This window comes from Engystomops pustulosus, chromosome 1 (assembly GCF_040894005.1).
Source record: "Engystomops pustulosus chromosome 1, aEngPut4.maternal, whole genome shotgun sequence".
Taxonomy (NCBI): Eukaryota; Metazoa; Chordata; class Amphibia; order Anura; family Leptodactylidae; genus Engystomops; species Engystomops pustulosus.
The window spans coordinates 145,569,549-145,591,171 of NC_092411.1; the positions used below are offsets into that span (position 1 = coordinate 145,569,549).

The 21,623-nt window shown below is 43.2% G+C and overlaps 1 long non-coding RNA gene across 2 annotated transcripts in view; it reads left to right on the forward strand.

Annotated features, from left to right (window-relative positions):
- The first annotated feature begins 317 nt into the window (after positions 1-317).
- LOC140091353 (uncharacterized) overlaps positions 318-21,623 on the forward strand; it is a 52,581-nt gene continuing 31,275 nt past the window's right edge. For both annotated transcript variants that reach the window (XR_011850067.1, XR_011850066.1), the window contains exon 1: positions 318-467. This is a non-coding gene — a long non-coding RNA (uncharacterized lncRNA). The remainder of the gene's footprint in view (positions 468-21,623) is intronic.

The window sequence follows — 21,623 nt, forward strand, 5'->3', positions numbered from 1 at the left end:
CCAGTGACTTAAGTCCCATACCTCAGATGGCCATGGGGCCCCCTGGGCACAAACACCTGCCCTGCATATATACAGTATTGTTACAGCCAATACACAGGTGCCTATAAGCTGTTGTTGTTTCTAGCCACTCGCGTGGCGCCATGCAGATACCCCGCCCACACGCTGTACATTGTGACATCTCCAACGGAATGTACAGATGTGCAGCCATTATTTGAAGAGGAGCTACGGCCAAAAACCAAGGTGAGCGACCAGCAACAAATCCTATAGAGGAGCTATTGTCAAAAAGATAACCACTGCAGACAATCCTCCTCCTCCTCCTCTGGAGGAGTTACAGCCGGGAGGCGAGGTCTTGTTGCAGAAGAGGAGGAGCTACAGCGGGGAGGGGAGGTCCAACCACCGCGGAGGAGCAGCTACAGCCGGGAGGAGAGGACTCGACAGCCACGACAATAGAGAAACTCCTAATGCAGGTATGAAGATTATATTTTTAGGCGCAGGCTCCATCTAGTGGTTGCTAGTTTTATGGCTTCTCCAATGGTTGTGTAGGACTCCCGGTGATTGAGGTGTTAATAAGATCTTGTATCAGGTAGTATGCTGAAGAAGCCGTATGCTGAGGAATTTATCTGCTCCCCCCACAGCTGTAATATGTTTGCCAGAATTATGTTTAGTTTGTAAATAAATCCCAACCCAAATATCTGACAGGGGCGATGTAAACATACAATTTAACTCTTTAACCCCTTATCACCGACACTAGTTTTCAGCTCAATGACCAGACTCGATTTTTCAAATCTGACATGTCTCACGATAATTGGTTATAACTTCGGAACGCTTTAACATATCCAGGTGATTTTGAGAATGTTTTCTCGTGACACATTGTACTTTATGTTAGTTATAAAATTTAAGTGATAAGTTTTGCGTTTCGTTCTGAAAAAAAGTGAAAATTTGGCAAAAGTTTGTAAAAATTCTTCATTTTCCAAGTTTGAAATGTTCTGGTTTCCAGACAAGATGTAAAACTACCCAAAAAGTTTGATAATTAACATTTACAGAATATCTGCTTTATGTTGGGATGATATTTCATGTTTCCGGTCATTTTTCTAGGATGTTATGAGGTGCAGAACTTTAGGTGCGATTTTTCTTATTTTCATGAAAATTGCCAAAACTCACATTTTGAGGGACAACTCAGCTTCCAAGTGACTTTGAGAGGCCTAAATAATAGTAAAACCCCATAAATGACCCCACTATAGAAAGTTCACCCCTCAACATATGTAAAACAACTTCACCATAACGTAAAAATAATATTTTATCTTTATTCTCTGGTTCACTACGATTGCGGTGATACCTCATTTATATAGTTTTTCTTATCTTTGCTCAATTTTCCTGAGCAAAACCAATATTGGAGAAAATCGCATTGTTTTTACTATTGACAACTTTTCAGGGTCATAACTTCTGTATTTTTCTGTTGTCAGACCTCGTTGAGGGCTTATTTTTTGAGAAAACAGTTGTTCTTTTCAGTCGTATCATATTAGGGAACGTAACTTTTTTTGATCACTTTTTAGAACATTTTTTGTGATGGTGTTTGATGGAAAATTGAATATTATGGGAAGTTTTTCGAGTTTTTTTTTTACGTAGTTCACCGAGAGGTTTCAATATTGATTTAGATTTATTGTACAGATTAATACGGACGCGGTGATACCAAATATGTACGTGTTTTTGCGTTTTATTTACTTTATTTGCATTTTATGTGTTACTGGGGAGATTATGGGACTTTTATTTTATTTATTTATTTAATTATATTATAAAAAGATTTAATTTTTTTTTTTAACTTTTTTTACACTTTCTACTTCTTGGCTTGGATAAGCGATCATCCGATCGCTTATTCAAGCCTTTACACTGCAATACACTTGTATTGCAGTGTATACAGTAAGTAACTGAGCAGGCGGAACCCGGCACAGAGAGGAGCTGACAGCCCCGGGTCACTCGTCGGAACCCGGGGCTGAGGCAGGAGGGATCGGATCCCCCGGTAAGCACATCGGGGGGGTCCGATCCACGGGGGACACACTTGTAAAGGGTTAAACACCCGGGATCGGAGGTTTTTCCGATCCCGGGTGTTAGTGCCGGGTCTGGGCTGTGATATCACAGCCCGACACCGGCACCAGCGAGACTCGGTGTCCCGAAAACTTCTTCTGACGCGCCGCCGTAGAAAGGCGTACGCGTCAGAAGAAGTACCCTTAATGACCGCCGTAAAAAGCCGATAGGGCGGTCATTAAGGGGTTAATTGAAAGCAGTCACTGGTTGCTATGGGCAACACACACTTTTTCTTTTGGACCTACTTAAAAATGTGTCTTTGTTGCCCCTAGCAACCATCGGCTTTTTACGGCGGTCATTAAGGGTACTTCTTCTGACGCGTACGCCTTTCTACGGCGGCGCGTCAGAAGAAGTTTTCGGGACACCGAGTCTCGCTGGTGCCGGTGTCGGGCTGTGATATCACAGCCCAGACCCGGCACTAACACCCGGGATCGGAAAAACCTCCGATCCCGGGTGTTTAACCCTTTACAAGTGTGTCCCCCGTGGATCGGACCCCCCCGATGTGCTTACCGGGGGATCCGATCCCTCCTGCCTCAGCCCCGGGTTCCGACGAGTGACCCGGGGCTGTCAGCTCCTCTCTGTGCCGGGTTCCGCCTGCTCAGTTACTTACTGTATACACTGCAATACAAGTGTATTGCAGTGTAAAGGCTTGAATAAGCGATCGGATGATCGCTTATCCAAGCCAAGAAGTAGAAAGTGTAAAAAAAGTTAAAAAAATAAATTTAATCTTTTTATAATATAATTAAATAAATAAATAAAATAAAAGTCCCATAATCTCCCCAGTAACACATAAAATGCAAATAAAGTAAATAAAACGCAAAAACACGTACATATTTGGTATCACCGCGTCCGTATTAATCTGTACAATAAATCTAAATCAATATTGAAACCTCTCGGTGAACTACGTAAAAAAAAAACTCGAAAAACTTCCCATAATATTCAATTTTCCATCAAACACCATCACAAAAAATGTTCTAAAAAGTGATCAAAAAAAGTTACGTTCCCTAATATGATACGACTGAAAAGAACAACTGTTTTCTCAAAAAATAAGCCCTCAACGAGGTCTGACAACAGAAAAATACAGAAGTTATGACCCTGAAAAGTTGTCAATAGTAAAAACAATGCGATTGATGATTGATGATTTTGTTTAGTTCTAACTTAGAATTTTTCACTTGTAGTATTAAAGAGGCACAGTGATTGGTTGCTATGGGCATAATCTTTTATATAGGGAAAGAAGGGGGGGGGTAGTAGAAGGAACAAGATGGCAGTAAAATATAACTTTAATAGTTATTATTGGTAAAAATTGTACACAAAATGATAAAATGTATCTATAAACTTATAGGACAAAGGCTGGGAGTATAATCCTCCTACATGCAGGTGTTCTGTTTGTATTACCATAAATTGAAGGGATGTAGGAGGGTATGCTTTCCACTTTTTTTTTATTTTTACAATATGTGTTGAAAACTAATTTTAAGCAATTAAAAGCTCTGTTTACTGTTCTTAGTGTGGTCAGAGACAAGTGAAACAATGTTGCGCACTGCAGGTCTAAGCGTGCACACTTCCCATTAGAGAGGCTATTTAACTTCATATTACTATCGTGATATTGCATTTTTAGTTGTGGCTTAACACTTTAATCTTCTACGCTGCTGTCGTTGTAGGCGGTGTGTGAACTGCCTGCTACAGGCTCTGCACCCGATTGTTCTTTGCAAGTGGGGTGCATTTACTGAGTTAGGCTACATTCATCCTACCGTTGGGTGACTCACCGGCCACTTTATTAAGTACACCATGCTAATAACGGGTTGGACCCCCTTTTGCCTTCAGAACTGCCTCAATTCTTCGTGGCATAGATTCAACAAGGTGCTGGAAGCATTCCTCAGAGATTGACATGATGGCATCACACAGTTGCTGCAGATTTGTCGGCTGCACATCCATGATGCGAATCTCCCGTTCCACCACATCCCAAAGATGCTCTATTGGATTGAGATCTGGTGACTGTGGAGGCCATTTGAGTACAGTGAACTCATTGTCATGTTCAAGAAACCAGTCTGAGATGATTCCAGCTTTATGACATGGCGCATTATCCTGCTGAAAGTAGCCATCAGATGTTGGGTACATTGTGGTCATAAAGGGATGGACATGGTCAGCAACAATACTCAGGTAGGCTGTGGCGTTGCAACGATGCTCAATTGGTACCAAGGGGCCCAAAGAGTGCCAAGAAAATATTCCCTACACCATGACACCACCAGCCTGAACCGTTGATACAAGGCAGGATGGATCCATGCTTTCATGTTGTTGACGCCAAATTCTGACCCTACCATCCGAATGTCGCAGCAGAAATCGAGACTCATTAGACCAGGCAACGTTTTTCCAATCTTCTACTGTCCAATTTCGATGAGCTTGTGCAAATTGTAGCCTCAGTTTCCTGTTCTTAGCTGAAAGGAGTGGCACCCGGTGTGGTCTTCTGCTGCTGTAGCCCATCTGCCTCAAAGTTCGACGTACTGTGCGTTCAGAGATGCTCTTCTGCCTACCTTGGTTGTAACGGGTGGCAATTTCAGTGACTGTTGCCTTTCTATCAGCTCGAACCAGTCTGCCCATTCTCCTCTGACCTCTGGCATCAACAAGGCATTTCCGTCCACAGAACTGCCGCTCACTGGATGTTTTTTCTTTTTCGGACCATTCTCTGTAAACCCTCGAGATGGTTGTGCGTGAAAATCCCAGTAGGTCAGCAGTTTCTGAAATACTCAGACCAGCCCTTCTGGCACCAACAACCATGCCACGTTCAAAGGCACTCAAATCACCTTTCTTCCCCATACTGATGCTCGGTTTGAACTGCAGGGGATTGTCTTGACCATGTCTACATGCCTAAATGCACTGAGTTGCCGCCATGTGATTGGCTGATTAGAAATTAAGTGTTAACGAGCAGTTGGACAGGTGTACCTAATAAAGTGGCCGGTGAGTGTATATCTATGTTTCCACTAAAAAGCTCATGATGGGAAGCATGCACCACACGTTTTGCTAATTATGCATTATGTATTTCAGTGGAATTGCAGATGCGATCAGCACAAGCCCCTTAACGCTCCTGTTGCATTGTGTTTTAAAGTGGAATACAAGCAGAACTTATACTGGCATCCCGTCAGACATCCCAATAACACCTGTACTATTGTCTATGTCAGCAGTTTTACTTCTTCAAATAAGCCGGATGCGTCTACAGATGCATATACTTTTCCCTGTACCTGGGGAGCAATTAAGGCGCTATCACTCTGCAGAACTGCTGCTGGTGCACAAGCTGCCAGAGCTAGCCAGAAGGAAGGAGCTGTCCCGGAGATAATTGTGACCACATTAGGTCAGACAGGGGACTGGGGACATACTGTCTGAACACTACAGCGAGGAGTCACAACCAGGGACTGGGGGCAAGTGCTGATCACTACAGCGAGGAGTCACAACCAGGGACTGGGGGCAAGTGCTGATCACTACAGCGAGGAGTCACAACCAGGGACTGGGGGCAAGTGCTGATCACTACAGCGAGGAGTCACAACCAGGGACTGGGGGCAAGTGCTGATCACTACAGCGAGGAGTCACAACCAGGGACTGGGGGCAAGTGCTGATCACTACAGCGAGGAGTCACAACCAGGGACTGGGGGCAAGTGCTGATCACTACAGCGAGGAGTCACAACCAGGGACTGGGGGCAAGTGCTGATCACTACAGCGAGGAGTCACAACCAGGGACTGGGGGCAAGTGCTGATCACTACAGCGAGGAGTCACAACCAGGGACTGGGGGCAAGTGCTGATCACTACAGCGAGGAGTCACAACCAGGGACTGGGGGCAAGTGCTGATCACTACAGCGAGGAGTCACAACCAGGGACTGGGGGCAAGTGCTGATCACTACAGCGAGGAGTCACAACCAGGGACTGGGGGCAAGTGCTGATCACTACAGCGAGGAGTCACAACCAGGGACTGGGGGCAAGTGCTGATCACTACAGCGAGGAGTCACAACCAGGGACTGGGGGCAAGTGCTGATCACTACAGCGAGGAGTCACAACCAGGGACTGGGGGCAAGTGCTGATCACTACAGCGAGAAGTCACAACCAGGGACTGGGGGCAAGTGCTGATCACTACAGCGAGGAGTCACAACCAGGGACTGGGGGCAAGTGCTGATCACTACAGCGAGGAGTCACAACCAGGGACTGGGGGCAAGTGCTGATCACTACTGCGAGGAGTCACAACCAGGGACTGGGGGCAAGTGCTGATCACTACAGCGAGGAGTCACAACCAGGGACTGGGGGCAAGTGCTGATTACTACAGCGAGTAGTCACAACCAGGGACTGGGGGAAGTGCTGAACAATACAGTAAGGAGTCACAACCAGGGACTAGGGGCAAGTGCTGAACACTACAGTGAGGAGTCACAATCAGTGACTAGGGGCAAGTGCTGAACACTACAGTGAGGAGTCACAACCAGGGACTGGGGGCAAGTGCTGAAGACTACAGTGAGGAGTCACAACCAGGGACTGGGGGAAGTGCTGAACAATACAGTAAGGAGTCACAACCAGGGACTAGGGGCAAGTGCATCACAGTGTGCAACGGCCGGCAGATCGCATGGACGCGACTCTTCCGGCTAGAGAAGATAGAAGAGTGAAGAAGCCGCCGGGAGCCGCGACGGGGATCGGGAGCCGCAACGAACATCGGGGACACCGGAGGGTGAGTATTAAGTTTATTTTTTTTATCTGTATGTTACACGGGGGCAGGCTGTATTCTACACGGGGGCTGGCTGTACTCTACACGGGGCAGGCGGTATGCTACACGGGGGCAGGCGGTATGCTACACGGGTGCAGGTTGTATTCTACACAGGGGCAGGCTGTATTCTACAAGGGGGCAGGTTGTATTCTACACGGGGGCAGGCTGTATACTGCAAGGGGGCAGGCTGTATACTGCAAGGGGGCAGGCTGTATACTGCAAGGGGGCAGGCTGTATGCTACATGGGGGCAGGCTGTATGATACAAGGGGCAGGCTGTATGCTACACAGGGGCAGGCTGTATACTGCAAGGTGGCAGGTTGTATTCTGCAAGGGGGCAGGCTGCATACTGGAAGGGGGCAGGCTGTATATTACATGGGTGCTGGCTGGCTGTATGCTACATGGGGCTGGCTGTATACTACACCCTCGGCTTATACTGGAGTCAATAGGTTTTCCCAGTTTTCTGTGGTAAAATTAGGGTCTCCGGGGACACTGGAGGGTGAGTATTAAGTTTTTTTTTTTTTTGTATGTTACACGGGGGCAGGCTGTATGCTACAAGGGGGAAGGCTGTATGCTACACGGGGGCAGGCTGTATGCTACACGGGGGCAGGCTGTATGCTGCAAGGGGGCAGGCTGTATGCTGCAAGGGGGCAGGCTGTATTCTATACGGGGGCAGGCTGTATACTGCAAGGGGGCAGACTGTATACTACATGGGGGCTGGCTGTATACTACACCCTCGGCTTATACTCGAGTCAATAGGTTTTCCCAGTTTTCTGTGGTAAAATTAGGGGTCTCGGCTTATACCCGGGTCGGCTTATACTCGATTATATACGGTAATGATCTTAAAGCCTGATGGTCCAAAATATTTTCTACTAGTGACCCTTTGTGTCACGGCCACAGAGACTTTCGTATAGGCGTTGCACATCATTTCTTGCTGTCGCTTTGAACAAGGAACAGGTCATATCTGTTAGGAAATAGAAAATTGGTAAGACTCTTTGGTTGCCAAGAAAGAAGCATTTTATGGACAAGGAGGATCCTGGCGTTTTGTGCAACCGTTGGATCATGGAATGAGGCTTTGGGCGCTCTGGATGAACCAGTGGCAGACTGTCAGGAGTTCTGGGACATCACATGGTTTAAAGGTAGGCAGATATATTCTTTAATCCATTTTTAAGCCCATTGGTTTGCCCTTGCATCAGCATTGTGGTCCAGAAATGGAAGACAGATGTAATTTATTCTTGACTGGATCACAATATTTGACCTGATGCCAGGGGGAAAGAGTGCTGCTTTTTATTTTTGTTTTTCAATTGTCTAATTTTTTGAACCAATAAGCAGGCTTTGGAGAGGATGTGTCCAGCTGTAAGGGGACGGAAGGGGCTGGATATTTTTAACATCATGGGGCTCATTTACTAAGGGCCCCACAGACTGCGCTTTCGTCGGACATCCCGACGATTTCCTTTTTGCGCTACTGGGGCAGGGATTTAAAAGGAGTTTTTGTCGCCCGCAATCGGATTTTGGTGCAGTTGCGCAGGCTTTCATGCAGCACAAATGGGGGGACGGCCGTCGGACGATCCGACAGATTCGGATAAACCGCGAGATTTAACTTAAAAATTGTGTCGCAAGCCATGCACTTACATACACCAGGAAGAAGAAGGTGAACTCCGGCGGACCTGATCAGGGAAGAGACACATGCAGGATATCGGGCACACGATCTTCATGAATTGCGGCAGAGTTCATCCTCGTCGGACAGTCCGGATCGGGGATCGCACAGGAACCAGGTAAGTAAATGTGCCCCTACGTGCACAATTTATGAAGTTTGCACACATGATGTTAAATTAATGATCTAAAGCATGATGGTCCAAAATTTTTACTTCTTGTGACCATTTGTGTCATGGTCAGAGACTTTTTGTATTAGCATTGCATACCACTTCCTTGCTCTCAAGGAACGGTTCATATCTGTTAGAAAAAAAAATTGGCAAGACTCTTTGGTTGCCAAGGAAGACAGGCCTTTTATGGACACGGAGGATCCTGGCATTTTGTGCAACCACTGGATCGTGGGATAAGGCTTCGGGCGCTCTGGATGAACCAGTGGCAGACTGTCAGGAGTTCTGGAACACCACATGGTTTAAAGGTAGGCAGATATATTCTTTGGAAAGGATATGTCCAGCTGTAAGGGAACGGAGGAGGCTGGATATTTTTAACATCATGCGGCACATTTACTTACCTGGTCCCTGCGCGATCCCTGAGGTGCGTTGTCCGCCGGAATCCACATCTGCCGCGATTTATGAAGATCGTGCACCTGAGTTCCTACATGTGTCGCTTCCCCGATGAGGTCTGCTGGAGTTCACCATCTTCCTCCGGGTGAATGTAAGTGCATGGCTTGCGACACAAATTGCTTTGTTAAATCCCGCGCGTAGTCTGAATCCGTTGGTTTGTCTGACGGCCCGCCTCCCGACGCGTGGCAGACTGTCAGGAGTTCTGGGATATCACATGGTTTAAAGGTAAGCAGATATATTCTTCAATCCATATTTAAGCCCATTGATTTTCCTTGCATCAGCAATGTGGTCCAGAAATGACAGATGTCATTCATTCTTCACTGGATCACAACATTTGACCTAAAGCCAGGGGGAAAGAGTGCTGCTTTTTTTTAGTTTTTCAGTTATCACATTTTTTGAACCTTTAGGCAGGCTTTGGAGAGGATATGGCCAGCTGTAAGGGGACAGAGGAGGCTGGATATTTTTAGCATCATGTGTGCAATTTATGAAGGTTGCACCCATGATGTTAAATTAATGATCTAGAGCCTGATGGTCCAAAAGGGCCCTACCTTGTGTGGCGTAGCCTGAGCACCCCATGGTAATTTGCATCACTTTTATAACTCTATATTTCCACAATCATATTGGAATAAAAGAAGTCCTAAGGACTTCTAATTAAGAAATATCTACCATCAATAGAAAGCTTATAAAAACAACTGCGTTTTTTCTACCAATTTCACCACATTCCCAGTAATTTGGTAAGAGAAAGTGCAGGAAAAAGAGCAGAAAGAAGGCAGATACAAGTAGCTGCCACCTGCTCCAATCATTTCTAAAAAATTGCTTCAGAGGTTTAGTTACCCTTGCATATGGACATAATAGTGAACTGCAGGAAGTGACGTCCTAAAGCCCGCACCATACTCAGTGGGTGTTGTCATTTGTAAAATCCAGTTAAGGTCTCTGGGCTTCCTGATACTAGCATATGTCATATCCTGCTGGACTAACTGTTTGCACATGCAGAAAATGTTCTACAAAGTGATTGAAAAAAGGTATGTGCCCCAAAATGGTACTACTGAAAAGTGGAAAAATCAGAGCCCTCAACCAGAAAATACAAAAGTTATGCCTCTGAAAAGATGAAAATGTAAAACCAAATGATTTTCTTCCATTTAGGTTACATTCACACACATGTATGGGGGACGTAGGGTCGACGTATATACGGCCGATATACGCCCCCCATACACTTCTATGGGCTCACGACCCTGTACGGGAGCGGTACGGTGCTGCACACGTGGGGCACCGTAGCACTTCGTAGCCTGTAGAAAGATAGGACATGTGCTGCACTCATCCCCTGCTCCTCGCCGCAGCACCGATGTATGCCCGCCGTACTATGGTACGGGGGCATACATCATCTGAATGTAGCCTTAGACTGAGACCAAGCCAAAGACTCCCTCCTTGAGCCTCAGTGCTGGCACTATAACAACTTACAGTGCAGGTACTGCAGTTGAGTCCTTGCATCATATTTGGACTTCTATCCACTGCACTTTGCTCGGGCGATTACTGAACAGCATAGGGTCCAATTCCATGGACCAATTATGTTTGTTTGCAGACGGCCTCATACCTTATCTTCCTCTCTCATCAAAGCTCTCTCTCTTTTATTCTCCTTCAAGACATTTCCTTATTGTGTTCTTATTTTATACAGATCTGGCTTGAAAAAGGTTGACAGATGGACCAAAACATCGGATAAATTGATCTGTTTTTCAAATACTTAATGACTATTTTTAAGATGGATATCACCAGAAATGTTAATGCACAACTGTAAATCAAAATGTGTGTGCTGTGGTCTACATGTATATCTTTAATAAAAGACACACATATTGAAACGCAGTGCTGTTTTCCTAGAAGAAAATAACCATGTTTCCTTATTCTGCTCTTGCCCTTTGTGTTATAATGGTTACATAGCTATACAAACTGTGTGCAGTAATACGTCTGTCATGCATTTAGCCTTTACCAGTTTCTATTTTACTGTTTTGCAGCATTTTACATGGGGCTACACTGCTGGACTACTGGATTTTATTTAGCTATGTTATTTTTTTTGCTCATTAATGTACACTCTGCTCTCCATATTGTCACAAAAAAGAAATGTATTCATTGAACAAGAAAACCTGAAATATCACACGGTCTTAGAAATTCAGACCCTTTGCTGTGACAATTTAACCCACATGTTGTCCATTTCTTTCTGAACCTCCTTTAGGTGGTTTTACTCCTTCCTGTGTTTAATTAAACTGATTGGACTTGATTAGGAAAGGCACATACCTGTCTTTATAAGACCTCACAGCTCACAGTGCAAGTTAGAGCACATGAGAATCATGAGGTCTAAGGGACTGCCCAAGGAGCTCAGAGACAGCATTGTTTCAAGGAACACATCTGGAAAAGGTTACAAAAGAATTTCTGCAGCACTCAAGGTTCCTAAGAGCATAGTTGCCTCCATAATCCTTAAATGGAAGATGGGATGAGTGCAACTCTTCCTTGGCCTGGCCGTCCAGCTAAACTAAGCTATCATGGGAGAAGTGCCTTGATCAGAGAGGTAAATAAGAACCCCAAGATCACTGAGTCAACTATCACTGAAGCCCCCAACTAGTCAGGGCTTTATGGCAGAGTGTGCAGACGGAAGCCTCTCCTCAGTGCAAGATATATAAAAGTCAGTTTACAATAAAACGCATGAAAGACTCCAGGATATGAGAAATATGATTCTATGATCTGATGAAACCAGATAGCTGTCTGCCATGTTCAACATCCAACCTGGCAGAACTGAAGAGCATGAAGAATGGCAGAGGATCCCCAAATCCAGGTGTGAAAAACTTCTTGCAACATTTACAAGAAGCCAGAAGACTGCCTGTACTAGCTCAAAAGGTGCTTCTACTCAATACTGAGCAAAGGGTTTGGATACTTATGATCATGTGATATTTCAGCTTTTAGCAAATAAATAATTAATAAATACATTTTAGCAAATTAGCAAAAACATGTACATTTCTGGGTTTTTCTCTGTCAGTGTATATTAATGCACAAAAATCTTTCTGTACACTACACTGTTATATATAACATATATACACACACACACACGTCTCTCAACGAACTCAGTTCTCTATCGGGCAAAGTTGTAAAGAAGGCATCAAGATTTTGATTTTGTACACATGCCAAGCTATTATAATTAAAAACATTTTATTAGGATACTGTATAAAATTTTAATGAAGCTGCACACAAACGACATTGCTCTGAGCTTTATTTTTATTACCTCACCTTTTAGTTTCATGTGAACAGCATTAATGTGACTTTATTCATCTTTCCATGTGATTAGCCTTCAGCGTGATGGAGCTCACTCTTGCCATCTAGTGGCCGACTTCAAACATTTATGGTACACACATCCTAAATATATATATATATTTTTTTTTTAAAAGGTATACAAAATCTTTATATCTGAGATGGACTGAATACTAAAGAATCCCTGAGTGGGTTCAGGATCTCAATGATCCCTAAAGATCCATCAGAAGACAAACCCATTTAGAAGTGAATAGAGCAATCACTTGACACGGTGGTCTATTGCTTCTAGGTTGACTTAAAATATTATGACTTACTCAATCTTACTGATAATATATGGGGAATATATTGATGGAGGGTGGGCCTATCATGCCAGTCTGATTCTGGTGACATCACAATGCCTAGTATGACATCATAATGTCCCAATATGACCTCACAGTGCCTAATATGACATCACAATACACATTTATATCAGCATGTCCATTATGACATCACAATGCCCACTCAAAACAATGGTTCTTTATTGTATCACTATTATTACATCATAATTATGATATAAAAATCCACTTAATGCCATCACATGACCATATATGAAATGACAAGGCCCCACTGTAATATCACAATGCCCATTACAACATCACAAAGCCCAATTGTGATATCACAATGTCCTTTAATAAAATCACAATTAGTGGACTCAAAGTGTAGGTTCGGTATTTGGGCATATTTCTCCTGTCCCAAACATATTGCCGGATTGGCTGCCTAGCAGGCAATCTGCAGGGGGACACCCCTGGCGATGCGTTATTATAATATTGCAATGCCAATTATAACATAATATAGGCTATTTGTGTGCAAAGGCAACAGAACAATGTGTCATCAAAATGGAACCTTATGCCGTAATAATGGAACCTTGTGAAATCTAAATGGGACCTTATCACCTCACAATGGGTCCTTATGCCTTCATTTTGGAACATTATGACATAATGAAAATTTGTGACATCACAATGGAATTGTGCAACTCCACATTGGAACATTGTGACATTCCAATGTAACCTCAAGTGGAATGACCTCAGTTTGGAACATTGTGACATCACCATGCAACCTTATGCAATCACAATGCAACCTTACGATTTAAAGATTGTTACATCACACTGGAATGGTATGACATCACCATGGAACATGGTGACATCATAATGAAACGTTGTGAAATCCCAATTGAACCTTATATAGAACACTCTGACATCAAAATGACACAATATAAAAACACAATGGAACTTTATGACATCAAAATGGGGCATTGCAACACACAATGAAACAATATGACATAACAATGGAACTTTAAGAAAAGGCAATGAAACACTGACATCACATTGGAACATGGTGCCATCACAATGGAACCTTAGCTCGGGGTCTTGAACATGCAAAGAAATCCAATCGGGATGATATTTTAAAACCCAAACAAAGAAAGCTGGATAATAAATTCAAGATTGATAACTAGATATAATAATCAGTGGTTGGACCTGTACAAAATTATGAATTCACATTGGTAGATTTTGCAAAATGAACACCGATTAAATGACACATTGAAGACAATTCTCACTAAATATCAAGACAAGCACCCACTGCGAGGGATAAATTGGTGAGAAGCCATTTCCAAAGATCGGTATACAACATCAGTTGCAGTGTTAAACTTAAAGAAATTTATTTGTGTGGTAATTGGAACGTTTGCCCCTTTTTGCTGGATGATGAGCAGTTTGTGCAGCGCTCAAGTGGTAATATCCATCATTTGAACCATTATGTGAATTGCAAAGCCCAAAACATGGTCTATGCCCCTGGGAACTAGTCTATGTAAGGCAAACGACTCAAGAGCTTAGGAAAAGAATTCAAAACATTTTTCAACAATTTTCTTAGCCACAGCACATAAGACGAAGGGCAAAGCCCTGACTTTGGTGGCTTAGCCATTTTTACCACACCACAATGGTAGGTACAATAGGCCTTGACAGAAAATGGAACAACATTAGGGGGTTGATTTAACCTCTGCTCTCTTGAAACCTTAGGAATAACTCCTATGAAATCATTGCATCGATGTTGACAGGTTTAGTCATCTTTTACTATCCATGTTCAGGTAACAAAATTTTTGCTCAAGTAAGAATTCTTATAAAAACATTGGGACACATTTCATAAGGTGTGTGCGCCAATTTTCTGTCAGACTTTGCATGATCTTTTAGGTGCATACTGCTTGCACAGGTATATAAGTGTTATTTCACTAAAAAGGCCTGAGGTGGCCTCACAAAAGACCCATTGGTCAAGAGGTAGAGGGGGAATTCATTTGCCCCATTAAAACTTCAATCTTTATTTCATTTTATTAAAAGGGGATTGGTGACACAAATAAAGATTAAAAATCTACAGACTATAGGGTTGATGTCTATAAGTATTATTAGGGAAGGAGTTGTGGCTACACGATTGTGTATTTTGTGTGACTGGCTAATGTTGGCTTAAGGCATCTGGGCTTACATACAAATTTGTCGTAGAGGGAATGCGTTCCCTCTTCGGCTGTCATTCAGACTAATGAGCCCTTACTTGTGCCTTATAATGCCATTATTATTAGTTGGGTGAAATGCCAATATTGGTGTTTTCTTCAAAGGAACCACATGGGTCCCTATTGTTGGGAAAACAGTGGGGGGCCAGTGTCCGTGTTACAGGTAGATGTAGTGTCGACGTGCTACCAGACACTAGGTGTCACTATTGAGCAGTAAGGTTCTTACTTTAGATTAGTCAATGCTACTAAGTTGCAGCGTTATTAATTGACCTTAGTATTTATTATCGTCTATTGAATTCTGTCGCTTTGTGACTCCAGTGTTTGTCTTGATCTTTCACAGTGCCGTTAGCACCAATATGCACACATATGGTATACCCACTCGTGCTACTATTTGTCACTCGTTCCATCTCATTCACACGTTTTTTTCTGCCACTGAACTAAATCTATCTCCAATTAATGTAATCAGCCCTTAGTCTGCTAAATAAAACTAACTAGACACTAAAGCCCCCCCGACATGTTTCGCCATATCCGTGGCGTCCTCAGGGGTGCCGGGGCTAAGTGTGTGGTCAAACGGTCCGGAACTGCCATATAGGACCTCTGTTTGCAATGTAATGGATGATGTCCAATGTAATGGATGACTACCAGTGAATGTTACCTATTGGTTGTCGCCCCTGTCAGCTGAGTCCGCGCATGCGGAAGAACTTACAATTATTACTGGTAAGTATGTCCGTGGCGATCGTTAAAGAAGGAGCCGTCTCGGGAGCGGGGTCTGTTGCGCATGCGCCAGAACTTTGTGTATTTCTTATATTGATTGGCGGTCAGGATGACCTGCGCGTGCGCTTGGATTTAAATTATCTATCATCCCTATGTCCCGATTAGGTGTGCTATTGTTGTCATCTCACTTTGAGCGCATTATTATGCTGAAATTGGTTACCTTCATCCAAAGATGGTAATTCTTTAAGAAGTTTATGGAAGTTAAGTCTTATACAATGTATCCTCTTTGTATGGCATTTATTAATTTATATTGGCTGTCCGGAATAGGACAGCCAATAGGTTAGACCTATATGTAAACGTGGTGTCATATTTTTCTGTATTCTATAGTGAAATTAGTATCGTGGTAAAAAAGGATTTTTATATATTTCAAACAATCTCTTCTGAACCCCCGAAAGAAGGGATAGTTGGAGGGGAGGGAATTGTCTTAGAATGGTCATATTTATAGAAAGGCAGCATAGGTAAAACCTTCGTTTAGCCCTTTTGGGCTGAGGCATTCAAGTCTCTCTATCCAGCGGGCTTCTAGTTGCAACAATTTTTTATCAATATTCTCCTTTCGGGGTCCTGGTTTTATCTAGTCTATTGCCCAGAATCTTAAATGATCCATCCGACCCTCATGGCACAATTTTACATGTTTTGCCAATGAGGTCTCCTTGTCTGTACGGATCGTGCTCAAATGGGAAGATACCCATCTCCTAAATTCTTAAATGGTTTTCCCAACATATATTTTGGGGCAAGAGCATTGGGCTATGTAAATGACACAAGTGCTCCTGCAGTTGAGAAATTTCTGAATGGAGAAAACCTTTCCATTTATTTCGAATTGTTTTATTCGTAGCATATATCTGCAGAAACTGCAATCACCGCATGGGTATGATCCCAATATTGGGGTGGAAAGCCAGGTCTTTTTTTCTTCTGGGGGCTTAATTCGAAAGTGGCTGTGTACCAGTCTTTCTCGTATCTTTTTACCTCGTCTGAAGGTAATAGATGGTCTACTACCCATTACTTCAGTGAGGTCCGCATCCACCTGAAGTAATGGCCTGGAAGACGTCATCTATTATGTCGCAAACAAAGGTCTTATATGGCAGTTCCAGACCGTTTGACCACACACTTAGCCCCGGCACCCCTGAGGACGCCACGGATACTACTACGTCTAGTTAGTTTTATTTAGCGGACTAAGGGCTGATTACATTAATTGGAGATAGATTTAGTTCAGTGGCAGAAAAAAACGTGTGAATGAGATGGAACGAGTGACAAATAGTAGCACGAGTGGGTATACTATATGTGTGCATATTGGTGCTAACGGCACTGTGAAAGATCAAGACAAACAGTGGAGTCACAAAGCGACAGAATTCAATAGACGATAATAAATACTAAGGTCAATTAATAACGCTGCAACTTAGTAGCATTGACTAATCTAAAGTAAGAACCTTACTGCTCAATAGTGACACCTAGTGTCTGGTAGCACGCGACACTACTGGCCCCCCACTGTTTTCCCAACAATAGGGACCCCTGTGGTTCCTTTGAAGAAAACACCAATACAGGCGGTCCCCTACTTAAGAACACTCGACTTACATACGACCCATAGTTACAAACGGACCACTGGATATTAGTAATTTATTGTACTTTAGCCCCAGGCTACAATAAATAGCTATAACAGTTATCACAGGTGTCTGTAGTGAACCTTTATTGTTAATCCTGGTTCCAATTGTCACAGAGACCAAAAAAGTTCTGGCTGGGATTACAATGATAAAATATACAGTTCTGACTTACATACAAATTCAACCTACAGACCCTATCTTGTATGTAACCCGGGGACTGCCTGTATTGGCATTTCACCCAACTAATAATAATGGCATTATAAGGCACAAGTAAGGGCTCATTAGTCTGAATGACAGCCGAAGAGGGAACGCATTCCCTCTACGACAAATTTGTATGTAAGCCCAGATGCCTTAAGCCAACATTAGCCAGTCACACAAAATACACAATCGTGTAGCCACAACTCCTTCCCTAATAATACTTATAGACATCAACCCTATAGTCTGTAGATTTTTAATCTTTATTTGTGATCGTCACCAATCCCCTTTTAATAAAATGAAATAAAGATTGAAGTTTTAATGGGGCAAATGAATTCCCCCTCTACCTCTTGACCAATGGGTCTTTTGTGAGGCCACCTCCAGGCCTTTTTTGTGAAATAATATTGCATTGTTGAGGACCCAGTCAGAGAAACTCACCCACGTCCTGGTTCCGGTATATAAGTGTGGCACGCAACCCTAGCTGCACTAGTCTTCATGCGACACATTGTGGTCTTCTGTCCTCCATCCCTCTCCATATTATGGCCCCTGTCCTCCATTCCTCCCATATTGTGGCCTCCTGTCCTCCATTCCTCCCATATTGTGGCTTCATTCTTCACTTTGTGGCCCCTGTCCTGCATCTTCCTCATATTGTGGCCTCCTGTCCTCCATTCCTCTCATATTGTGACCTCCTGTCCTACATTCTTCTCATATTGTGACCTCCTGTCCTCCACCCCCCTTGAAATTGTGGCCTCCTGTCCTCCACCCCGCTTGAAATTGTGGCCTCCTGTCCTCCATTCTTCTCATATTGTGGCCTCCTGTCCTCCACCCCCCTTGAAATTGTGGCCTCCTGTCCTCCACCCCCCTTGAAATTGTGGCCTCCTGTCCTCCACCCCCCTTGAAATTGTGGCCTCCTGTCCTCCACTCCCCTTGAAATTGTGGCCTCCTGTCCTCCACCCCCCTTGAAATTGTGGCCTCCTGTCCTCCACCCCCCTTGAAATTGTGGCCTCCTGTCCTCCAACCCCCTTGAAATTGTGGCCTCCTGTCCTCCAACCCCCTTGATATTGTGGCCTCCTGTCCTCCAACCCCCTTGATATTGTGGCCTCCTGTCCTCCTATGCACACATGTCCAGTATATACAACATATACACAGATATACAGCATATATACACCTGCATCCAGTATATACAACATACACACAGATATACAGCTTAAATACACACATGTAGAATACATAGCATACAAACATATATACAGAATATATACACGTGCATCTAGTATATACAACATTTATACTATAACGGGATTAGTTCTGGGATCGCCGTCTCCTGGGATATACGAGCACTTTTTGGCACATCACAGTCACAGTCCACTCCAGACAAGTTGGGTGCAACTGGCCGCAACCAGTTTTATTAACTTCTTTGAAGCTGGAAAAATGGCAAAACAATACAGAAATAAAATCCTAGGCCTTCTGTCCTCTAACTATACAATACAGTAGTTTCCTCACTACCAAGAAACTGTACCCACTGTACAGCTTCCCAACCACAGCATACAGCAATTGGCAACTCACATATAAGGTTATCCCAGGAGCAGAGAGAGTGGGTCCTCTTGTGCAGCTTCTGGCTTTTAAAGCAACATCTCAGAGCTGCTGGTGATTAGCCCCAATCACCTCAAACACCTGGAGTGGCTGAGCAGAGTAGGGACCAAGCCCTACACTCCAAACTGCAGCAGCCAGGTCTTCCAGACCAGGTTTTGGCTTCCAAGAAAGTGTGGGACAGAAACCTAGGGGAAACATACACACCATTTAACATTTTTCCCCTGGTCCTGTCACAATACACATGCATCCAGTACATACAACATACACACAGATATACAGCATATATACACACACATCCAGTATATACAACATATATACACACACATCCAGTATATACAACATACACACAGATATACAGCATATATACACACACATCCAGTATATACAACATATATACACACACATCCAGTACATACAACATACACACAGATATACAGCATATATACACACACATCCAGTATATACAACATATATACACACACATCCAGTACATACAACATACACACAGATATACAGCATATATACACACACATCCAGTATATACAACATATATACACACACATCCAGTATATACAACATACAAAATGTAAGCAGAATCACTCCGGCACCGACGTGGCTTGTTTAAAATTTTTCAATCTTTATTTTCTTCTAAATAATAAAACACGAAGCATGACGACCCAATGGCAGCACCAGTTGTTACATATTGCCGGACAAAGGCCTACGCGTTTCAGGTGCTACATGCACCCTTAATCATGGCACGATCGTAAATAAAAATTGATTGAAAGCTTACATTTTGCAATGGAACGTTGGGGTCCAGACGTACTCCTTGAGCACAACTGAAGGCGAAGGTGAGCTGCTTTTCAACCTATTTCCTCTCTGTACACAACATACACACAGATATGCTGCATATATACACACACATCCAGTATGTACAACATACACAGATATACTGCATATATACACATGCATTCAGTATATACAACATACACACAGATATACAGGATATGTATACATGCATCCAGTATATACAAAACTGTGGAGTCTCTCTTTGCTCAACTAGATGCTGCAATCACATACTGCGTTACGATTCAGCTAATTTTCTGTAAAAAAATTTGTTCATATAAACAAAGAGGCCAATTTACTAAGAATGTAAGAAACTGCACTAAAAGTGCTCTGCCTGTGTATATTGTTCGGTGCGCCAGATTAATTAAAAACGTGAGCCAGAAATCATGAGGAGCTTACCTGCACTGGCCCAACAGAGTTCACCAACTTTTTTGTGACGCACCGTCAACATAGGGCATGCAACCGCGATGTTTCCACAAATGTCACATTAACCCCTTAGCGCTCTGCGCCGTAGCTGTACTGCGCTGAGTCCCGCGAATAGCGCTCAGCACAGTACAGCTACTGCGCAGAGACGATGCCGGTTCAGCGCTGTATAGCAGCCGAATCGGCATCGTTAGCCGCGGGATTTCATCGTTAGCCGATCGGGACCTCAGAGAAGCCTGGAGGGATTGCCTTTAAGATGGCGTCTGTGACGTCATCTTAAAGGCAAAGTGTCAGCCTATGCATCTGCATAGGCTGGCACTGCTAATACCCTGCAATACATTAGTATTGCAGAGTATTATCAAGAACAAGCAATCAGATGATTGCTTGTTCATATCCCATGGTGGATCATGTAAAAAAATGTAAAAAAAAAAATGTTTTTCAATAAAAAATTACTTTATAAATCACTAAAAATGCCCATAAGCCCCAAAACATATAAAGAGACATATAACACTCAAAAAAGTCTAAATCATAACACATACCCCACATATATAGTATCACCGCGTCCGTAACAATCCATAGAATAAAACTAAATAACTATTGAACCCATATGATGAACGCTGTAAAAACAAAACGTTAAAAACCCGCCAAAAATTATGATTTTTACCTATTATATCCCACTAAAAATGCAATAAAAAGTGATCAACAAAACATATGTACTCCAGAATGATACCTTTGCAAAAAACAACATGTCCCGCAAAAAACAAGCCATCAACCAGCTCTGTAGCCAAAAACGTAACAATGTTATGCCACTTGGAAGACGGCGATGCAAAAATGATAGATTTTTCCCCACATTAGGGTTTTATTTGGCAAATTTAGTAAAACATAAGAAAAAATATTCATGTCTGGTATCCCCGTAATCGTATTGACCCATAGAATAAAGATAACATGATTATTAGGCTATACGGTGAACACGGAAAAAAAAAAAGTAAAAAATCCAGTACAGAATTGATGCTTTTCTACTCATGACCTCAAAAAAAGTTCCTAAATTTTCAACAATAGGTGATACCAACCCCAAAATGGTAACACTGGAAAAAGCATCTCGTCCCGCAAAAAAAATGCCGTCACATGGCCCAAATAACAGAAAAGCAAAAATTTTATAGCCTTCAAAAGGGGGCAACGAGAAAACTAAAATCCTGGCAGCTGCAGGGTGCTCCTTCCCTTCTGCGCCTCGCTGTGCCCCCATAACACAAGTAACGGCCACATGTGGGGGGTCGCTGCACTCAGGAGAAA